General features: G+C 41.4%; 1 pseudogene; it reads right to left on the bottom strand.

Annotated features, from left to right (window-relative positions):
* Positions 1 to 18676, bottom strand: part of LOC116335697 — a 33632-nt pseudogene extending 14956 nt beyond the window's left edge.
* Positions 18677 to 21177: the final 2501 nt, after the last annotated feature.

Below are 21177 nucleotides of genomic sequence, written 5' to 3'. Positions count from 1 at the left end.
ACTAGCGGTCCTGTTGCTCTATTACCTGTAAAGCAGGACTGGGGTAGGCGGAGGAGGTTTACCCTGGTGCAGGTGTGCAGGCGGTCAGTGGAAGAATCATGAGTTTCTCTGTGAATTTCACATTACGTCGTAGTACACTCGGTGCTTGCTTGGAAGTTTAGGGGTTTTTCGCTGTAAAAAGTAGTTTTCTTCCACGCACAACGGACACTAATGTTTTTGTCACTTTTTATGGAATCAAACTCAAAATAAGGTCAGTACTTCCACGCTTTAAACGCTGCATGCTACACTCTGTCCCTTTTCGATATATTATGATCTGCAGACAGCTGTTGTCACGAACGTGTCATGAGACGTTCTCGCAAAAAAATCTGCAAAAGCTGTCTTTCCCACGCACAACTGTTTTGCCACTTTTATGCAAAATCAGCTTTTAAACGCTGTAACGCAGTAACGCGATAATATTAATGCTGATTAATATGCTATCTAATATATTGTAGCAGTAAAGCAATTTCCTCTTTTGCAATAGTAATCCTCACACGCCTATCAGATTACGTACGCTTCATCGCAAGACGCCCAGGTGTCACTATGGTACAAGAACTGCGCCTGGCCAGCTTACAATGGCTGATTACTAACTATCTAATATATTGCGCAGTAAAGCAATTTCCTCTTTTCCACACGCCTGACGACGATTCTCTGTCTTTCAGAAGGAACTGCGCTGAAATGGATCTTTAAGAGCCTCCAGGCTCTGTCTTTGAAGGGATAGCTCCAGTAGGGATAGCTCAGTAGGTGCGGTTGCCCCATGATCGGAAGGTCGGGGGTTCGAATCCCCTGAGCAAGGTACCGTCCCCACACACTGCTCCCCGGGCGCCACACTGGTGGCTGACCACTGCTTCACTGAATGAATGGGTTAAATGCAGAGAAGAATTTCCCCACGGGGATCAATAAAGTATACATTATCATTACATTATTATTATCAACTGGATCGCATCATGGCGGAGCATGGGAGCGGTTGATTCGTTCTGTCAGAAAGGTCCTTAATTCCACTCTCCAAACACAGTATTTGGACGAGGAAGGGCTCCAAACTGCTCTTTGTGAAGTGGAGTCAATCCTCAACAGTAGACCCATTACGCTGGAAGCCTTAACACCAAACCATCTCCTTCTTCTCAAGTCCAACCCGTCTTTACCACCTGGCCTGTTCCGGAGGGACGATCTCTACGTACGTAAATGATGGAGGCAAGTTCAATATATATCTGACCTGTTTTGGAAAAGATGGACTAAAGAGTACTTGCCACAACTTCAGCAGCGCCAGAAATGGGGAAGGATTAAACGCAACTTTGTTCCTGGAGATGTGGTCCTCATAGTGGAGGATTCTGCACCTCGTGGTTCCTGGATCATTGGGAGAGTCACCAGAGCTGCACCAGATGAAAAGGGGCTTGTGCGTCAGGTCTGGATTAAGACTCCAACCAGCCATGTGTGCAGACCCGTAACAAAGATATGCCTTCTTCAGGAGACCTCTGACCCATGACGGTGACATTTTTGACACAATGTGACATAACTAACTTTGAATTGACTTTGTTGTTATGAGATGCACATCACAGACTGTCTATATTTAGGCTAAGTGCTGGTAACCTCTGGCCTATGACTGACTGATCATGTGTCAACAGAAGAAAAGAAGAGAAGAAATGAGAAAATAACTTTGGTGGACTTTTGAGTATGTTATGTTGTCTCACTGGGTGTTTGTGATGTGATGAAGTGTGTCTTGAGTTATGGTGTCGGATGTGTAATTATTACTGTGAGAGTGTTATAATTAGGGGCCGGAATGTTGTGGATGGGCGTAGCTTTGGGTCACGTGGTGTCGGTAATAGTAATAGTGATTGCTATATCACCTGTTCATGTCCCGAGGGAATTTTTGTGAATGAGTGGGTGATGGGGGAAGTCGACTTTTGCTGACCGCTCAAGCTTAGAATGTTCTTTGATCACTGTTTTTCTACGGATTTTAAGGATTTGATAACAAATAAAGAAGTTTTTAATCTGGAACTTTGACTTACGTTTTGAACAGCGGGCGCGTCAACATAATTCCCCTATTCAGCTGCTCGGCGACTCAAAGGCTTGACAGTCGCCAACAGACAGATAAAAAGATGCTCATTTACCTTCACATTGTTTTCACTGTTCAGCCCTCCTAAGACCTCTGGGAGTCTGTGCAGCAGGTTTCCCAGTGAACTGTTCTGTGATGAAGCAAAAAGCACACTCTCAGTGTTGACTGCTTTAATGGGGAATCATGTGGCGTGGGGGATGGTGGGTGAGGCTTTTTATTGTTATTAGCCGGTGCTCTGGTCAGGACTAGCTTTTCCTGGCACCAGCAGTAGAACTTCCAGCCCTTTTAAATATTTTACTTCCATTTTCCCTGCTATTCTCTCTGTAAAGGTAGAAAAAGGAATTAGTCTTATTAAAGCACTCATCTTAAGGCTCTCTGTACCTGTGGGACTCGGAAACGAGTCCTGATGGCCATGACCGAGTCTTGGAGATATTGCGTTTGAGATACAGCTCTGCCTCCGAGGGAGAAGCCACCATATCTGTGATACATTTTAGAAATAATACAAAGGTGGTTCAACCGAGTTCATGTAAACCAGTACAAAGCATTTAAAGAGATATATACAAAATATCTCCTCTATTTAACTGTGATAAGTGTAATTTAACAGCTTACCTGAATTCATTCACCCACTTCTTGGTTTTTAGGCTATTAAAGGCAGAGAGAGAGAGACAAGCGATCACAGAGTTAAAATCATGATGGAAATATGCAAATCAGTCAAAGTTTATGAAGACATTTATGAATACTGTGAAGTGTTCGGTCAATTGGGATCAAAATAAATGATAGCTATGTGTATATTTTTATTGTATTGAGTTAATGAAGGATTTGAGCGTAGGTCTTCACCAGGTAATCTGAGATGTTATAACTTGTCAGATTTTGCAGGATGTCTCCAGTCGGCCTTTTAATCTGAAAAATAAAAAACTGCAATAGGTCAGTTGAAAGCACTGGGGTCCAGTACAGTACTGACATAGTCTACAGTATTTAACGAAAACAAACATTTCATGACAAAAAAAAAAAAAAAAAAAAAAAAAAAAAAAAAAATCAGATAATGTTGGTTCTGTTATGAGTTAACTGGTGATATTTTCTGATGGTGCAGAGATCGTTTCACTGATCACTAGGGATGGGTATCGAAAACCGGTTCTTGTTGAGAACCGGTTCCCACTGTTTCAATTCCTTGGAATCGTTTGCCATTTTTGTAAACGATTCCCTTATCGATTCCAGTCGCCCCGAATGACGTCACCACGTTGCGGAGCGTACCTGACAGGAAACACGGCGCCTAAGCGGCTCAAACGCTTAAAAGTTTGTTTATACTTTACGAGAACGGATGACAACAGGGAACTTGCAATACTTGCAAAGTAGATATTTCATTTAAGGGAGGAAACACTACGAACATGCAAAAGCATTTGCTCACAAAACACGCGACGAACTTAAATGAATGTCGTGTTTTTAATTCCGCTCCGGACTCGTGAATCTCAACCCAGCAGCAGCAGTAACGTTTGCACGTCCTCTCCCGTTAATGCGGCAGGTAAATCTACCATTACTGTGCATTTAGGTGACCATGATGAGAGAGACAGACAGAGTCTGGCTGGCGCTCGCTGGCAGTTGTCGCTGCAGTCTACCGGTAGCGTCTCCTTTCAGGCCCGAATGTCACAGAGCAGTGACTAAGTTTGTGGTCAAAGCCTTGCACCCATTTGCCACAGCAGATGGTAAGTGAATGTGTTTAATTGTAGGCAGGGACATTACTGGATATTCTTGTGTAATTGCTACAGAATAATTTATGTTATACTTTGTTATTGCTACAGAAGAATATTTATTTTATTATTTTACATTTACAATTTTTTTCCCCGGGGACCCTGTGACACCCCATTGAAGAGCCATAGGCTGGATTTCTTAAGGATCTCTTAAGATCTCACTGTTGGGTTTGTAAGGCCATGTTACTCCTAAATTTCTCTCTTGTTCAAAGAGAAGATATAAAACAAAATTCTAAGCTAATCGACCTTAGTGTTCTCCTTTTTAAAAATAAGAATCGATAAGAGAATCGATAAAGAATCGAATCGTTAAACAGAATCGAAAATGGAATCGGAATCGTGAAAATCTTATCAATACCCATCCCTACTGATCACTGTGTTACAGTAAATCAGTCCCGATTGATCCCGCGCTGACCTGTGGAGGTGGAAGCCCTCCAGCACCCTCAGGACACTCGGGGAGCATTCGGTAGACGTCTTCTGTGCTGCACTGACATTCAGGTGAGGGTCTGTCTCTGCTCCAGTTGCCTCTGCTGAACATGTCCCAGGTAGAGTAAGATAACTGTGGCCTCATGAATAAACCACCCCGCCCAGCTTCACACTGAGGATCCCTGCAGGGAGAAGACAGTTTTGGTGTTATAGTCATCGATGTGCAGTGATGCAGATTTACCCAAATCTATATGTTTACTTATAGAGAGATGCAATTTCAGCTGAATGCCACTGGAGGTTTTATATTGTCCAACCACTCTGTAACCAAACTAAAACCGACACTTTCTGAAAACGTGCATACATTTTAGCCACAGCAATAATATCTGTGTAAGGAAAATAAATATTTTCTGGTGCCTAATACACTGTATTTAACATCATGATGTCTCAGCACCACAAGTCCTTCTATCTTTACTACTGCCTCCATAAATACCACTGAAACCAGTTCAATGGGATGATCTTACGTCATGTTGTCCTCCTTTTCCATGCACTTGGTACCAAATCCAGGCTGGTCAAGGAGAGCTTCAAGCAGATTCTCCATGGCTGGGTTTCCAGGATCATCGTTGCTGTAAATATAAAAAACAGATGAAAGAATTCCTTAATAATATGCTCAATAACAGAAACAAGATGCCAAGAGAGGAAAACAAAAGGGAGCTTTTGTAGGCAGTTACGACTCAGTGGGGTACCTGAAGAAGGTGTACTGCTCGCCGTACATCCAGGGATGCAACTGCAGGGCACTTCCCAAAAGGAGGAACAATAAGGCTGAAGAGCAGGGCGATCAGCACAAATACATCAGGGAGAACGATCTCAGGTACAAATCGAGACATCCTTAAAGATATCCGTCTATGTTTCAGAATAACTATCATTCTGCAACATAGCTAATGACAAGCAGCTAATTTCAAAGAAAAAAAGCATAGCGATAGAAGTGGGTGGATATTTAAGTCAGCTGCTGACAGATAGTCTAACCTGGGCAAAGATTCCCCGACGGCTCCTCCGAGCGTAAAGCCAGCGTTTGATGAAGAGCGCTCTCAGCTGCTGCCACGTCAGCCACCAGCCGGTTGCAGGCACCCCACCGTGGCCATCGCCATTCAGCAGGTCTGTCTCCTGAGGTTCTGCTGACAAGAAAAACGCAATGTGAGAACCTGGACTGTTAATGTACATTTAACTGATAAATACTTGGACCTAGACACGTCCATGGATACAGAGGCAAAATAAACCAGAGAAAAAACTGAAATGTCATAATTTACATCTACTTTTTTTGCATTTTACTTATATTCTACTGAAAAAAAATCAATCTCATCTAATAAATATTTTCAGCCAGTTGTGAGCTGAGAGTACCTTTTCTATGAGGCTTTTTCCTTGTTAAATGGTAAATTGACTGGTTCTTATATAGCGCTTTTCTACTCTACTTTGAGCACTCAAACCGCTTTCACACAAGCACAAACTTAATTCATTCACCCAACCACACCCATTCACACAAGCACTTCTTCTAAACTTAGTGCATATCAGCCTAACATTCACCTGCTCTGCACATTCACCCTTCCTGGCAGAGGAAAAAACATGGGGAACACTTAGTATCTTGCCCATAGGATATTTGGCATGCAGACTGGAGCAGCCTGGGATCGAACCACCGACCTTCTGGTTAGCGTGTGACCTGCTCTGCCACCTGATCTGTATGTGTGTGCTGTAGCGCTACAGCCACCCCACCCGTCCTGACGGCGGCTGGCTGTGGGGTGATTCAGGCTGCACCTCTGCTTCAGTGTCCACACCTGTCTCCTCTGCCACCTGCAGAAAGATCTGAAAAATACTTTAAATTTAAATCCTCCGTACATGCACAACAAGGCACTCTTTGAAAGAGTGTGAAAACGAAAACAAGATAATAAATAAACCCCACAACGTTTTATTTGTGGAAAGAGTGGAAATCTACAATGTCTTAAAGGACATTTGCTACTCTGTTGCAGGAGTTTCTTATAAAAACTCAGCCAAAGCAATTTTAAGTTTAAACTGAGGCATTTCCTTAACAGTGTAAGCTGCAGACTGCAGGGGACAGTGAAGGGAGCATCCAGAAACCTTGCAAAGGAGCAGAGAGTGAGAAGGTAAATCATGCAAAGGTGACTTATCAGGCTCCACAAATCTGCTATCAGTGCTAATCGAAGGCTAATGTTAAGCCTGTTACTGGCACGGCAGCTCCACAAATATCCAGCCTTCCTGAAGAGACAGATAATACGCCATTCAATCCGTTTACCTTTACGTCACCCTTGTGGACTGTGCATTCACTATATTGATTAGTGTGTAATAGGAGATTTTTATACTAGTTTTATCACAACCAACCACTCACTGACCTAGTTTCATATTTTCCAGTGATGTAACTGGGAAATGTAACTGTAACATTGTCTCACCTCCTCCAGCGTGCTGTCCAACAGCCCGTAGCTGCTGATTCCCAGTTCAGTCAGTCTCTGGTCCAGTGCGATCAGTAGGATGGCCAGGCTGCTGTCTTTGGCGGCCATCTGCGGCAGGTTGATTACCGCCTCACGTCTAGACTCCTGCACCAGTCCGGCACCAGGGATGTGGTGTTGAACCAGCGACAGCAAAGCTGCCATGAAGATGAATGTGATTTTAAATTGCTTCTAAAGATTTTTTTCAAACATGCACTCAACATTTTCAGTCTCTCCTATTGTAAGCTACATATTCAAAGCTACACATAAACCCGACAAAATGCAACTTCAGACATTTAATGCAAAACAGGAGGAAGTCTACGGACAGCCCACGACTAAATAGTTTGTAGAACCAGCTTTAACAGCAAGAAATTGAAATAACCATTTTCTATAAGACTTTATCAATCTCTCAAATTGCTGTGGGTGAATTTTAAACCCACCTTTATTACAAAATTGCTTTAGTTCATTGATGTTTGTGTGCATTCATTTATGCACAGGTCACAGCATTTTAATCAGGTTGAGGTCTGGACTTGGCGAGTGCAAAGCCTCGATTCTTCAGTTTTTCAGCTGTTCTGTTGTCCTGAGATCATTCATCCTGTTTTGACCAAGCTTTGATGTGATGGCCAAATCCTGTGGCTTCAAAATAAGCTCAAATCATCACCCCTCCACCACTGCGCTGACAGTTGATATGAGGTGTTTGTACTGAAATGTTGTGCTTTGTTTTTGCCAAATGTGGCGCTAATATAGTTGTTTCGGTCTCATCTGCAAATGATAATTGCAGTTTCTTTGCTCCAGACCAACAAACCACCAAAACGTCTGCTTTTACAGAGGTGCTCAACCTTGCTAATGATCAATTAATGTAGTGTACACTCACATGAGCTGCTATCCTCACTTCCCAGCCCGGTGTCTTCACTCAGTGATGAGTCGCTGCCCTGAAACATAGAGCAGAGAACGGTTCTTTCAGTACTCCACATTTCTGTGCTTTCTTTAAACTTATGTACAAATTATAAAAACTATATAACAGCAAGGTAATAGATAAACAATTAAAACTTTAAATTTGCTTTCATTTTTATGATGAATATAAATGAAAAACCTTGATGAGAGGAGGGAGCTTGTTGGAGCTGGCACTGGTGGAAATACGGAAATTACTGGGAGTGCTGGTGTCCAGTCCTTCCCTCTTCACCACAGTGAGGTAGTAGCCAGACCCCAGCTGAGATTTAAGGAAGAGTGGTGAGCGACAGCAGCACAGCTTCCCCTGAGAGATGATGGCGATCCAGTCACCTAACAACTCTGCCTCGTCCATGTAGTGGGTGGACAGGATGCTCCTTCCCCATAATCTCCTCACTCCGCTTATCCCCTGGGACAAACCGTCTCTCCTGCGAAGACAATCAGACAACAACAAGGCCTTGCAAACTGTTTTCTAACTATTTGACCCTGGGTTTCACCACTGATTGTGTCTGCGTGTGTGCCTCGACTTCAACATTCACTCTGTCTATGAAGACAGGGCCCAGCTCTTCATGTGTGCCATAAACTGACTGAAGCCATACATGTAATACATTGAATAAATGTTCTAATCAAATGCCACTGCTCAAAGCTTAATAAAAGGCTATAAATGAATAAAGGATACTGGTGAATAGCATGGTATATGTGTTTTGTAGGCGTGTTCTCTTCGTGGCTCAAGATCCTGAACACAATAGATTGTTCGGTCCTCGCGCCGAACAAAGTTTCCGACCCTCCACTAGTTGATCGAGCCCCCTCATTGGCAAGAACAGAAAATACAATGCATGTATATAAAATGATTATCACAGCACCTGTAATAGAAAATGCTGATATGGGATTATGACGATGCCTGTAATAGGAGTTGTAACATAAGGCCGACAGCCTAAAGAAATTCTCTAATGCAAAAACAATTACTGATTATAAGTAAATGAGGTAATAAGTAATTATTACCAATACACACTACTTAAAGATTAACAAAAAAATAACTGAATAAGAGATCCTCAAATAACATGATGTAAGTGTCTTGTAAGCATGTACGGCCTTCTACGCTCTGCGTCGCTTTACACAATAGATCAGCCAGACATCCCGCCGACTGTAGCTTTTAACCCTTACTGACGTGAGCACAACTCCATAATGAGCACGAAACTGCAATGTGTATAAAGATGATCATGGTTACCCCTGCAACGAAAGATTGTATAATTATTCTGGTACCTGTAAATAGAGGATTAACATGAGGTTATAACAATCACTGTAATACAAACTTTAATGTAATGCCCATAGCTTCAATAAATGTTTTAAGGCAATGCTTGTAATATGATTCTGATGCAATAATAAGATAACCGTAAAACAACTCTTATTTTTACAATTCCCTGGCGTCTTCCATTGCCATCAACCACCCTAGTGTGCACTTAAACCCCATCATGCCTGCCTGTGTTTCCACCCCACTTGAATCAATAGCCTTTGTGTTTCTGCTGCTTGTTGGATTTTTATGTCTCGCCTGAATAAAGGCCTCCGACAAACGCTATCGCCACAGACAGCTTCCTCTGCATGCCGCCTGACAAACGGAAAGTTTTAAGCTTGAAAAGAAAACTGAAAAACAAACCTGTTGTTTTTCCATGCATAAAGTCTCACACACTGAGGTTAAACTAGTAACTTTACCTAAAAGGTTTTTGGTCTGTTTGTGTCGCTTGTGCAGGAGGCCCACATCCTCCAGCAAAGTGTCCAGCTCCGCCTTCACCTCTGCTTCAGACAGACCCTTCATACAGCCATAAAACCACACATGCTCCTCTACCGTCAGCCTGAAAGTAGGAGAAAATCTCTCTTTAATAGAAATCCGATCAAAACAGTCTACACTATTTAAAAAAAAAAAAAAAAAAAAAAAAAAAAAGGTATTCTGAACGTTGTTTCAACACGTTGCAGCTCGGGCCTTGCATGTCTCAATAAAGGCTGTTAGTAGTAATATACCGTGTGTGTGTGTCCTCACAGAAGGTCGGTCACAGCAGGAGCTTTTTCAAACACATTTCCAATCATTTTTTACAAGAAGTGTAGCTCATACAATGGTATAAATGTATTATTTGTGATACTTTATGAATATGAAACACTAAAGATTTTGAGTTCATGCACATTGTGAAACAAGAATCTAAATATTTGTGTCACAATGATTTGTATAAAAGCATGTTGTTTATGGGCATAATGTGACCAATCTTTTGTGTGCCCTATTATAGATCAATGGTAATTGAAGAGGAAACCCTGGCTCTGGACATTTTCATGACAAGTGACAGCGCAGACATCTACTAATGAGAGAACATGTTTTATCATCATAAACACGGTGATATGAAGCATCGTTAAAGTGTCACTTCAGTAATGTTTTTTTAATAGATGACTTTAAAACACTAAACTCTAATTTCTGTGGTTTATTTTAAGCTTACAGAATATAACATGTGGTAAGACGATGAGTTTTACTTCTCACTGTCAGTGTTATGTGCATCTATTTATCATGTATGCTACTTTGCTCTGTGGACTGTAAAATGTTTCATTGTGTTCATGAAATAAACCAGACCTTCACCGTCTGCATCTTTTACTGTTTTTGTTCACTCCAAGTTTTGACAAACCCGCAGATATCCAGAGTTAACTCACTAACAATGTTGAGCAGTCTCAGTGAATTTAGCTGCTTTTTCTCTAAACACAACCAACTGAGAGAAACGCTTGTAGTCCTCACTTTGGTCATTTGAACGCTGAAGGAGATTTGTTCCATAGCCACCTTATACTAGTGTTTCCTGCACTTAATCCATCACTACTATGTTCCATTTCAATCCAGATTCCTTTGTAGCTTGCAGTGAAATTTGTTAAACCGTTGCTTAATGGGACAGAAGTACACGTCACTCTTTACTAACACATTTGTAGATAAGTTTATTGCTGAACCACACAGCTAGCAGTCTCACACACGCTTTAGGTTTTTGAAGTTGTGTGTGTAATGATTTAGTCTATCAAACCTTACCATTTTCTCCCCAGTATGACTCCCAAAGTACAGATCAGTAAAACACCAATGATTCTAAAGCCAGAACAGAAAGATACAGTTGGAAGACGCATGATTGCGTTTTTATGATGCGTAGTAAAACTACCCCTCTTCTTTTTCTCTGTGTAGTTGCTGTTCTTGTGTGTGCGCGCGCGCGCATGCCTTAGAAGTCAAATAATACATTAGCCACACTTTAAAAAAAAAAAAAAAAAAAAAAACACATCTGAATTTCATTTAGAACTGAGATTCTAAGTTGTAAGCAGAAATCTTGTGCTCAGCCACAAACATGTTTCCCCACTTTCACAATGCTGAGGTGTCAAATCCACAAACCCCAACAAATGGTTTGTTACACGCGGGTGTGAAGGGCCAGATTTACTTACACAGCCTCACACACAGTAGATTTTTAAAGTTTTTGGGTACAATGGTTTAGCCACAGATGTAAATTCTACTTTTGATAAAGACCACTCCACCTGTTTATTAAGAAATTAAGCTCTTATTTATACATGTCTACACAATAATAGACACCGTGTGCTCTGTGACATTATAGTCTTCTACTGCTGCTTCCATTGGTTTGCATTTTAAACTCCCAACCTTTCAGGTTGTTATGAACGACTTATATTTCTAACATTTTGTGATGTAAAAGTGAACCATGCGACTTTTTTTTTTTTTTTAATTTTCTGTGTGATGGAAGGACTTAAGACACAAGTTATTTAAACAATTCTAAATGACAGTATGACGGCCATAGTAGTTAGTGCGGGTCAAATATGTTAAGGATAATGTTTATCAATGTAAAATTCCAAAGAACCTTTGGATAGATTATAACATCTTGTAAACAGTTACCTCAGATCCTGTACTGTTAGATCTATGTATGTAAGGTAAAACTTTCCACAGTACTTCCACTTAACTAAACACATAAAGTCACCCTTACCAATAATCCACTGCTCCTTGAAAAAAGTAGCACAAACACACAACTGACTCAGCAATGATGAGTAGAGCTACCCGAGGCCGAGAATCAAGCAGAAGAAAATTAAATGTTGTTGCTTTTGTGGCTCGAAAAATTAAAGAAAGTATATTTAATAATTCAACAAGACCCACACCTTCAACACATGTACATTCAAACTTTGGAACAGCCTCAACAATGCTGTTGTTCAATAGTTTTTACGGCTTTAATGTTTCCAACTGATAAGGAGAATGAGTGCATTTCATCAAATGTGCGTCCAAAGGCTTTAAACATCCGCTTTGTCCGTAACGACAGTATCACTGTATAACTACAGTGCATTGTTGTTTACTAAAATGCTTCACCTGTCCTGTGCAGCTGGTCCAACCCCTGCATGCCTCCTTAAACTTGTGTGTTTAAATCTCTTTACCTCTGTTGTGAACTTCACACAAAGTTTGTGGTAACAAAATCAAACTGAGGATCTTGTTTGAAAAAACGCGCACTCACGAGACAAAATAAAAACAGTCTGCTCAAAGCAAACGCAGAGCCCTCACAGCTGGTAGTAAAATACACTGTAACAACGTGCGTATTAGATTCCCCTTACTCTCAAAAGCATGAATATGAAAAAAATGGGATCACCAAGAATATCCTAAAAATGGCATTGAGGGGTGTGTTACAGTGGGAAAAAAAACAAAAAGCAGCCATATTTTCATCTGAAAATGTTGAATTTTAGTAAACAACAATGCACTGTAGTTATACAGTGATACTGTTGTTACAGACAAAGCGGATGTTTAAAGCCTTTGGACGCACATTTGATGAAATGCACTCATTCTCCTTATCAGTTGGAAACATTAAAGCCGTAAAAACTATTGAACAGCAGCATTGTTGAGGCTGTTCCAAAGTCTGAATGTACATGTGTTGAAGGTGTGGGTCTTGTTGAATTATTAAATATACTTTCTTTAATTTTTGTCGAATGGACCCGAGCCGCTACCCCCATGGCCTACTCTGATTGACCCACCCCACCGATTGGAGGGTGCATCAAAATGCACCAAAGAAGACATGGATGAAACAAATCCAGGATGATTTGAACGCCCTTCGACTTGACCTCGAGCAGGCAAGAACCATCGCCTTAGATCGGAAAGCGTGGAAGATAATCGTTGGTCAAGCAAGAGAACCTGCGGCACCTACAGCAGCGTACTGGTTGCACGGCAGACCACTGCCGCTGGTCGCCCGCTAAGGACAAGAAGAAGTGGTTTACGGCCAGTTCCCCCCCCTTCTTGTAGATTTTCACCAGATTTCTGATGCTTACGCCCAGAATCATGTTACTGGGTTCTGGTTCAATGTGATCTAATTACAGGTATAAAGAGGCAATTTTAAATATGTGAATATGCTAAGGGAAAACAGCACATTATGCCTTAAAACAACAAAACAAATGCATGAACACAAAAAACAAATTGAAAAGGATTATGGGTAGCTTGAAGTCATGAAGTCTAGGCTCAACTTCAGTCTCCTTGTTTTCTAAAATCTTTTTAATTAATTGGCTTATAGTCTCATCTCATTACCTTGATTTGTACTTAATGGTCTTAAGACTGCAAATTTGCCAGGAATGTCTTTAAACTGGCATGAAGAGCCAAGCTCAAAAGTCATCACGGTGCAGGATGACAGGTTACTAAAACTCTGTCCAATTAAAAAAAAAAAAAAAAAAAAAAAAGCACCTTATATAAACGATAAGTGGCAGTAATGAGCCTTCCTTTGGGAACCTGCAGTTGAAAATGAAACAGTACCTTCATTCTATTCTGTAGGTGCAGGGGGGATCGGCATGCCTGCTTCAAGGGGAACACCTCCCCAGTAGTTGAGCTGAAAGATGAAGTACCATGGCCAGATCCAGTGTAACTCTCTCTCCTCACCTACTGCTGCTCTACACGAAAAATTTGACTATAGATCAAGAGAGTTCACAACATCCATTTACAACTGCACACCACTCACACATCGTCCACATAGCAGGGGTAGGGCATCTGCTGGATGTAGATGCCAGTAGTCTGTCGATCTCCGGTAAGCACTCGGCTCACCGGTCTCTCCACTAGGTCCTGAACTTACACGAAACCACCCCAAATGTAACGCATGTCACTGAAGGGGTCAGCAGCTGGACCCGGATCCCAAAACCTGAAGTTGAAAGAAATCATGAAATCAAGAATTAAAGTGCTAGAGAAACCGTCCTAAGGTCTTCCTTGTTTCATGATGAGGCTGTCTCAGCATGGTTAGTTTAATTGCACATTAATTACAGCATTATCCAGAACAAACAATAACAGCAGGAGCAGCCCTGTGTTTAACTGCTGTAAAGTGTTGGTTAAAAGGAACGTGCTACTGCTGATAGTAATGAGCTATAACAGGAACAGTACTTCTCAGTACCGGTCTTTGAGCTTGTTGGTGCGGGTCACATCATCAATGTCCATTCGGATCTTGTAGGTGACATGTGGGGGCAGCTCAGACGAGGAAGTGTTGGGCAGCAGGAAAACCACGTCTGCCCAGAACTGCCTGTCCTCTAGTAGCTCCAGCGCTCTTTCAATCAGCTGACCCTCAGTTTCCAGCCCCTCCAGTTTGTTCAGAGAGAAGCACTGCAGGAGACGAAGGAAAACGTGCGGAAGATATAAACAGACAATCACAAGGAAGGTGGAATTAGGCTTTAAGCAAACTTCACTTTTCTATTTTATTAATATTTAAAAATAAATAACAGCAAAGGAGGAGAACCTCTGTAACTTGTGCAAGAGTGGAGATAGTTTGGTTTATGTCATTGTAGATGTCCAGCCAGGTCAGCGGTGCTCCGGGCCTCTGTGGGATATCTGGAGAGGGTGTCGATAGGAAGCGTGCGATGCGTGAAGCTGTCCAGGGTGTGTCTTCCAAACGCAGGTTAACCAGTACTGCAATCTCTGGCTGCCTTAACAAATCCTGTCTCAAACACATACACAGACACATTATTATGAATGAAAATGCTGAAAAATGCTATACATTTCACTCTTTCCTCTTGTAGTGAGAGAAAGTCTGACCTGTAGCATCTTAACCTCCACACTGGTCTCCATGTAGCTCTTGATTTGTGGTCCCACCTCAAGCCAGGCTTCATTTAGCTCCTGGATAATCTGCAGGTCTTCTAATGTTTGGTTCACCTTCAGCGGAACCGAACTTAAAGTTAGCTTAAGAAGTCACGTCTGACACATCTTACAGTCAAGATTTCCTTTTTAATTTAATTTTTCATATAATGTCATATTGTAAGATAAAGACCTTAAAAATAACACAAGGAAAACCCCAACTATCAGACAATCCTCTGAGCAAACATTTGGCAAGAGTGGAGAGGAAAAACTCCTTTTTAACAGGAAGAAACCTCCAGGGAGGGGCAACCCACAATCTACCTATGCCCGGTGTGTACACTCGCATGCATCGGGGAGGGGATTCCACCTCACGTGCCTAGCCCCTCAACAAGCGGCCGCACCTCCACTAAAGCAATAAAAGAAAACATAAAACGTTAAACAAATTAGTAAAAGATCTACATCAAACAAATACACCCCAAATTACTGTTCGTTATAAAAGCATTGCGTAACAAACAAAACAGCATAACACAAGACAGCAGCAGTATAGTGCAAACCTGCAACAAAAGAGGGAAACAGTCGTCAAAGTCCACCCTACTATGCCACGTTATGATGAACACGAGGGTCCCACTTACCACTCTCTAAAGGGCAATACTGAGTAGCTTTCCTTGAGAGATCTGCAGCACTTAACTGCCTAATGCTCGCAGCCACCTTGGATGGACAAGACTGCCAAATGCCTCCTTCTGGTAGTGAAGTGCAGCTGTTTCTTATAAGCCTGCTAATTGTAGGCTGGGAAGGTGTGGATGTCAGTGGTGCGTTTGTGGACATCATGTACAATCCTACCCCAGAATCTACTTCACTACAATAAGATTGCTGTACCTCTTTCATAACTTGCTGGACTGCGGGAGTGTTGGGTGTGTAGAGGAGTTTTCCTATGAACAAAGGTTTGATTCCTCTCCACACAATGCGAGACAGAGGGATGGACTCCAGCGCCTGGACCAGATTTTTACAGAAGGGAGCTGCAGGAAGCAAAACACCCGCCAAGCATGACAATCATTAAACAACACAGGTGTTTCTCAGTGGGGTTGTGTTGATTTAAGTGGTGCAAGTGCACCCTGAAGTACAGAAGGATCAAGGCCTCAAGCCAGGTCTTGTCTGCACATATTGCCATTAACATCCTGCCACAGAAACTGCACAGCGTCTTACTTGTATTGTTGTTGTGCTCCACATTCACATCCTCTGTGCCATTTTTGCCCAAAAAGGACTTGATGTCATTGTCTTCATACCAGTTAAGGGACGGGATGCGTTCACCGTCAAGTTCATGGTGACCGCACACGATCTTTGAAAAAGCTCTGAAACTTTCTCTGGGCATCGCTGTGCGATTTTCTGGAGACAGGACACGAAGAGCCGCGCTCATGTCTGCAAAACTGGAGAGGGAGGCGATCTGAGAGAAGTGAAGGAGGAACAAAGAAGCATAGAAGAGGCAGAAATGAAGGGCGAAAACGGGTGAGAAAGACGAATTGTAATACAACAAAAAATGATGAAGGTCTGATGGTCTTAGGTCCTGAAGCACCTCGAACTGATTATGTCCAGTGTGATTAAAATAGAGATACAGACTGAATCTAATGTGCTCTTACATCATCCAGGAGGGCAGTGAGCTCCTGGGAAACTGAGGTGACAGCCTGACTGATGGCCCTGAGTTCTCCAGCGTTGGCCATTAGACGGTCTCTCTGACAGGGACAAGAGTTGGCCCGTGTTACTCGTGCTGCTTTGAATTCACTAAATTTCGCGCTGGTTTCTCCATCAGCCAGTGCTTACCGTCAAGAACTTCGTCAAGTCGAGCTGAGACAGGAAAAGGCGCTCGGTCTCCTGCAGCACATCAGCTGGTAAGTCACACATCTGGGTCTGAAGATCAGTCATGGCGGCTTCTCCTCCATCCACTGTCAGCAGCTGTTCTAGGATGCTCCTATTACACACCATGTCCTTTAGCTGCATCTCCACTACAGCCAGTGTAGTCTGGAGTGGACAAAAACGTACTTTTAAGGATGTTTGGCCATCAGACAAAAACAATACAAAGGTAATAAACTTGCTACTGACCCAACAAAAAAAATTCAGTGATGCCTTAAAGGGAAAACTAACAGTTTACATTAAAATATCATCACAAATGACCAGACTTTCCTGTAACAAGTGACAGTAACTGCTTTTCAGAACGAAATGTAACTGTAGCAAACACCTCAAAGACTTGTTAGTGACAGAAATCTTATTTTCATTTTGCATTATATCTTTCTTCTTCTTCTCTCTGTAATAAATATTATTTATTCTGTATCAAATTTTACATTAGATTATATCTTTCATTCTAAAAGGGATTAACCACTTAGGTCAAAATAGTTTTAGTTCTATGGAGCAGATAATGGGTTTATTTGTGATTTAAGTCAGTAACCAACCTGAAAATTAAGTCTAGCATTCAGCAGTTCTTCCACAGTCACAGGTGACATGCTGGCATTGGTCAGGAGGAAGGCGGAAAATGTCTCATTGGGTCTCAGGTATTGTTTTACTGGGAGATCTGCAGTGGAAATAAACAGATTAAGATTACAACCAAAACCCCACAAAGCCCCACAAATCAAAGTCCAAGCTAGAATCAACACTTAACATCTAGAATAGAGCTTGCAGCTGAGTTTGCAGTATCAACACTTAAAACTTAAAGTTAGCACAGTTCATTTGTAGTTTTTTCAGGAAGCACATGACATCCGATTGTTTCTTCCTTTTCATACTGACGTGTTTGACAGATTTTATCCTTATAAAATCTGTCAAACAGTAACTGTTTGACAGAGGAAGTAACTCAATATGACCGAGGCAGGGCAAGCTAAGCAATCACTATGTCCTGCTTTCACAACAGCAATAAGACACAATCATTCTGCTATGCTTAAACCACACATACAGATCGACTGCTGGCCGCTACTGTTACCCTAAGACCTGCTCAGATACGTCAAAGTTAATCCAATATTCCTTTCATTGTATATATTCTTGTGGTTTTTTTCTATGTCTTTTAAAAACAAAGAAGGTTTTTGCACTAACTTCATGTTTGTATACAGACCAAGTCTATTCAATCATATTGCCTGCTAATCCTAAATTTGCCTTTCAATGATTTCTGTTGTGTACAGTACCGAACTACTGAGACACCTCAAAAAATAATGCAAAACTGAGAGCTGTTACCTCATATTGCCTGAAGACAAGTGTTCTGATTTCCTTCTGAAATATTTTAAAACTCTTCCTATAGGATGTGTTTATATAAACTCATGCAAAGTATGCACATTTTTGCAAATGAGCTGAAAGCTGCAGGAACGCAGCTGAGGTTTTTCCATCTGCTTTATTTCTAAAATATACTTTTACTTATGGTTTTTCTTGTTTCAGAACACTTGTAATCAGAATACTAGTACTGTACCCTTAAAACTACTCTAAACTGCACCACTCTAGGCGGCTGGCCATGTTTTTAATCTCTGATCTACCTACATGGAGTTGTTAAAGTTGCCAACTTGGCCGGGTGTCTCCCCTGGTGTCTGGCTGTGGAAGCAAGGGTTGTTGATGTTGCAGATAATGCCCTGAATCCAGGGCAAGGTCCCTGCTGATGGCAGGCCCTGAATCCAGGGCAAGGTCCCTGCTGATGGCAGGGCTTTGTTTGGAAAGTGACCTACAAGGAAAGGAAAGGAGATCAGCCTGAGCCACAAAACAATGAAAATACTGTGGAAGTGACCTAAAATACATCCTCCAGGTACTAGACTGAGCAATAATCCTAACATCCTATCCTAGGATTCAGCTGTGTATTAAAACAGTGCCACAATCTTCCCATTAGTGGACATCCCAGCAAATCCACCTGTTTCTTCCTGTTAAAAGGGAATTTTTCCTTCCCACTGTCGCCAAAGTGCTTGCTCATAGGGGGTCATGTGATTGTTGGGTTTTTCTCTGTATGTATTATTGTAGGGTCTACCTTACAATATAAAGAGCATTGACACAACTGTTGTTGTGATTTAGTGCTATATAAATAAAACTGAATCGAAGGTCTGACTATGCAATGTTCAAGAAACTGCAAAAACCCAAGAGCTACATCTCATACTGTACAGGTCTCAGTTAGCGTGTTAAATGCTAACGTTCATGCTAGTGCAATTTAAAAAAGACTGAAACAGTTTGTCTTGTTTTGGAAGGGTTGCCAGGAGAAAGCCTCTTTTCTACAAAAAGAAGATGGTGAAACAACTTAGGTTTGTAAAGTTTTATCTGAACAAACTTCAACTTCATAGGTGGTGATTTGTTCAGTTCTCCACCTTTATTGACGCTAAAGGTGATGAACAGCAATGCTATGAAGAGTGTGACAAAATCTCTCCCCAACCCTAAGAGAGATTAATAAATGATTACTTCAAGTTATTGCTGCTTAATGTGGACCTACAAGCTAAGGAGTCATGGGTGGGCTTAGTTTTTTACAGAACTGCATAAAGTCCTGTGACGACCTTTCTCACATGGCTGTATATATATGTAAAACTTTAATGTTCAGCCTTATTGATTGTAGTCCAGTGGAAGCACTTGGAAACATTTCGTGTAGGTTTCGTGTTTGATACAGAACGTTTATTGATCCTTTGAGCGTTGCAGTTACCATAAATGCCTCTGTATATTGTTCTAGTAAAATTGAAGTTCACCTGTCTTTCAGGTAAAACTTGGTCTAGTTTACATCTTCTTAAACTCAAAGTTATTGAGATGTAACTTTATCATGCACAGACTAACTGCCCATTACACTCTGACCTGGCATGCTGTGTTTTCTTAGGTTACCAGTTATGTCACTACATGTTTATAGAGAACTAATCAAAGCAGGTCAAGAACACACATGTGCGTGTGTGGCACAAGACTCACTCTGAGGGAGTTAATCCTCTTTAACCAGTTGGCAAAAGGTCATTTTTAAGACGTGTAAGCGTGTTTGTGAAGAGACACAAATATCACAGCATCACTCACATTGGCTCTGTTTGTAAGGAGGGTGCGAATGACGGACAGAGATAAGAATGACAAAGAGGAAGAGCGGCCAGAGGAGCTCAATGATCAGCTGGATCTGCACAAGAGGACTGACAAAGCACTGCTGATGGCATAGTTACATTAATAGGCCCTTAAAAATGCACCCTTTAAGGGTCCTAAGGCCACAAAACGGCCACGCCCCAAAAAGTGCTATAAAAATATTATATATTCATATTTTTTCCACTTTAAATGAGTCAGTCTTTTAAAACTACTTCTCCCTGAAATATTCATAAAGTTTTAATTATATTTCAGGGGTTTTAACCCTTTAAATCCCAGTTTCATTACATGAGCGCACTGGTTTTTTAGCTGGAAAAAAAAACAAAACTTAAATATTTTCCATAAAATACATTTGAAGTAATATTCGTTTGTTATTATAATTAGGCCTTTGGATGGTCCAATGATTACCACTGACATTCATTTTGATACATTAATATTTTTTTGGCAGAAGCGCACTAAATGTCATAGTGCCATATCAGGTTTATCATGTTTTGCTTACACTAAATGCTTATTACCTTGTTTTGTTCTAAAATAATAAAAAAAAAAAGTCTAAATAACAAAACAAGATCACTTTGAACGGGAAAAACATTTACTTTACAAGGATGAACATGATTATTTATGTTGCTGGAAATCGGGAAAGTTGTGCTTCCAGCGGCGGCTCTCAGTGGCTCCAGCAGCCGCAGCTCCAGTGCCTACTGCCAGTAGCTGCAGGGGTGGGATAGTGTTTGGGTCCCGGTGTCCCCAGCACGACACGTCCGATACCACATTAAAACAAATATATAATGTTCTGTTGTAGCCTTCACACTGAATGTAACGACACTAATTTTTTTTTTTACTCTTTTTGTTATTCATGACACAAAGATAATACTTTGCGCATAATCACAACCTAGTGGAAACTTGTTCCATCTAATTTGGCATGGCAGGTCACATAGCACGATAACATGTGTGAACAGTAGGATTCAAGATTATTATTATTTGTCACATGCATAGTTATACAAGTACAACACGCACTGAAATGTATCAAAATAGAGGCGAACGCAGCGCGTTTTACCTGGCGCTGTGCCCTTAGCGGATAGATTAGCGGCATGTCGAGTGGAACAACAAAAGACGGGCAGCCTGGTTGGGTTTAAAAGTGTCCAAGATTACATGTGCAACCTTATCACCGATGTTTAGAAGTGCTCTGCTGTCGTTGACTATAAAACTAGAGGACTTGGGGATGTAAACAAGTTGAGCGTAACAACAAGGCGGATAGACCGGAAGAAAGTTGTCGTGACGTCAACGTGCCGCCTTAAAATTTAAAAATATAATTTTTTGTTGTAACCCTCAAACTCAATGGTAATGTAACGA

Source organism: Oreochromis aureus, linkage group 12 (assembly GCF_013358895.1).
Source record: "Oreochromis aureus strain Israel breed Guangdong linkage group 12, ZZ_aureus, whole genome shotgun sequence".
Classification (NCBI taxonomy): Eukaryota; Metazoa; Chordata; class Actinopteri; order Cichliformes; family Cichlidae; genus Oreochromis; species Oreochromis aureus.
This window is presented reverse-complemented; position numbering and strand designations above follow the sequence as displayed.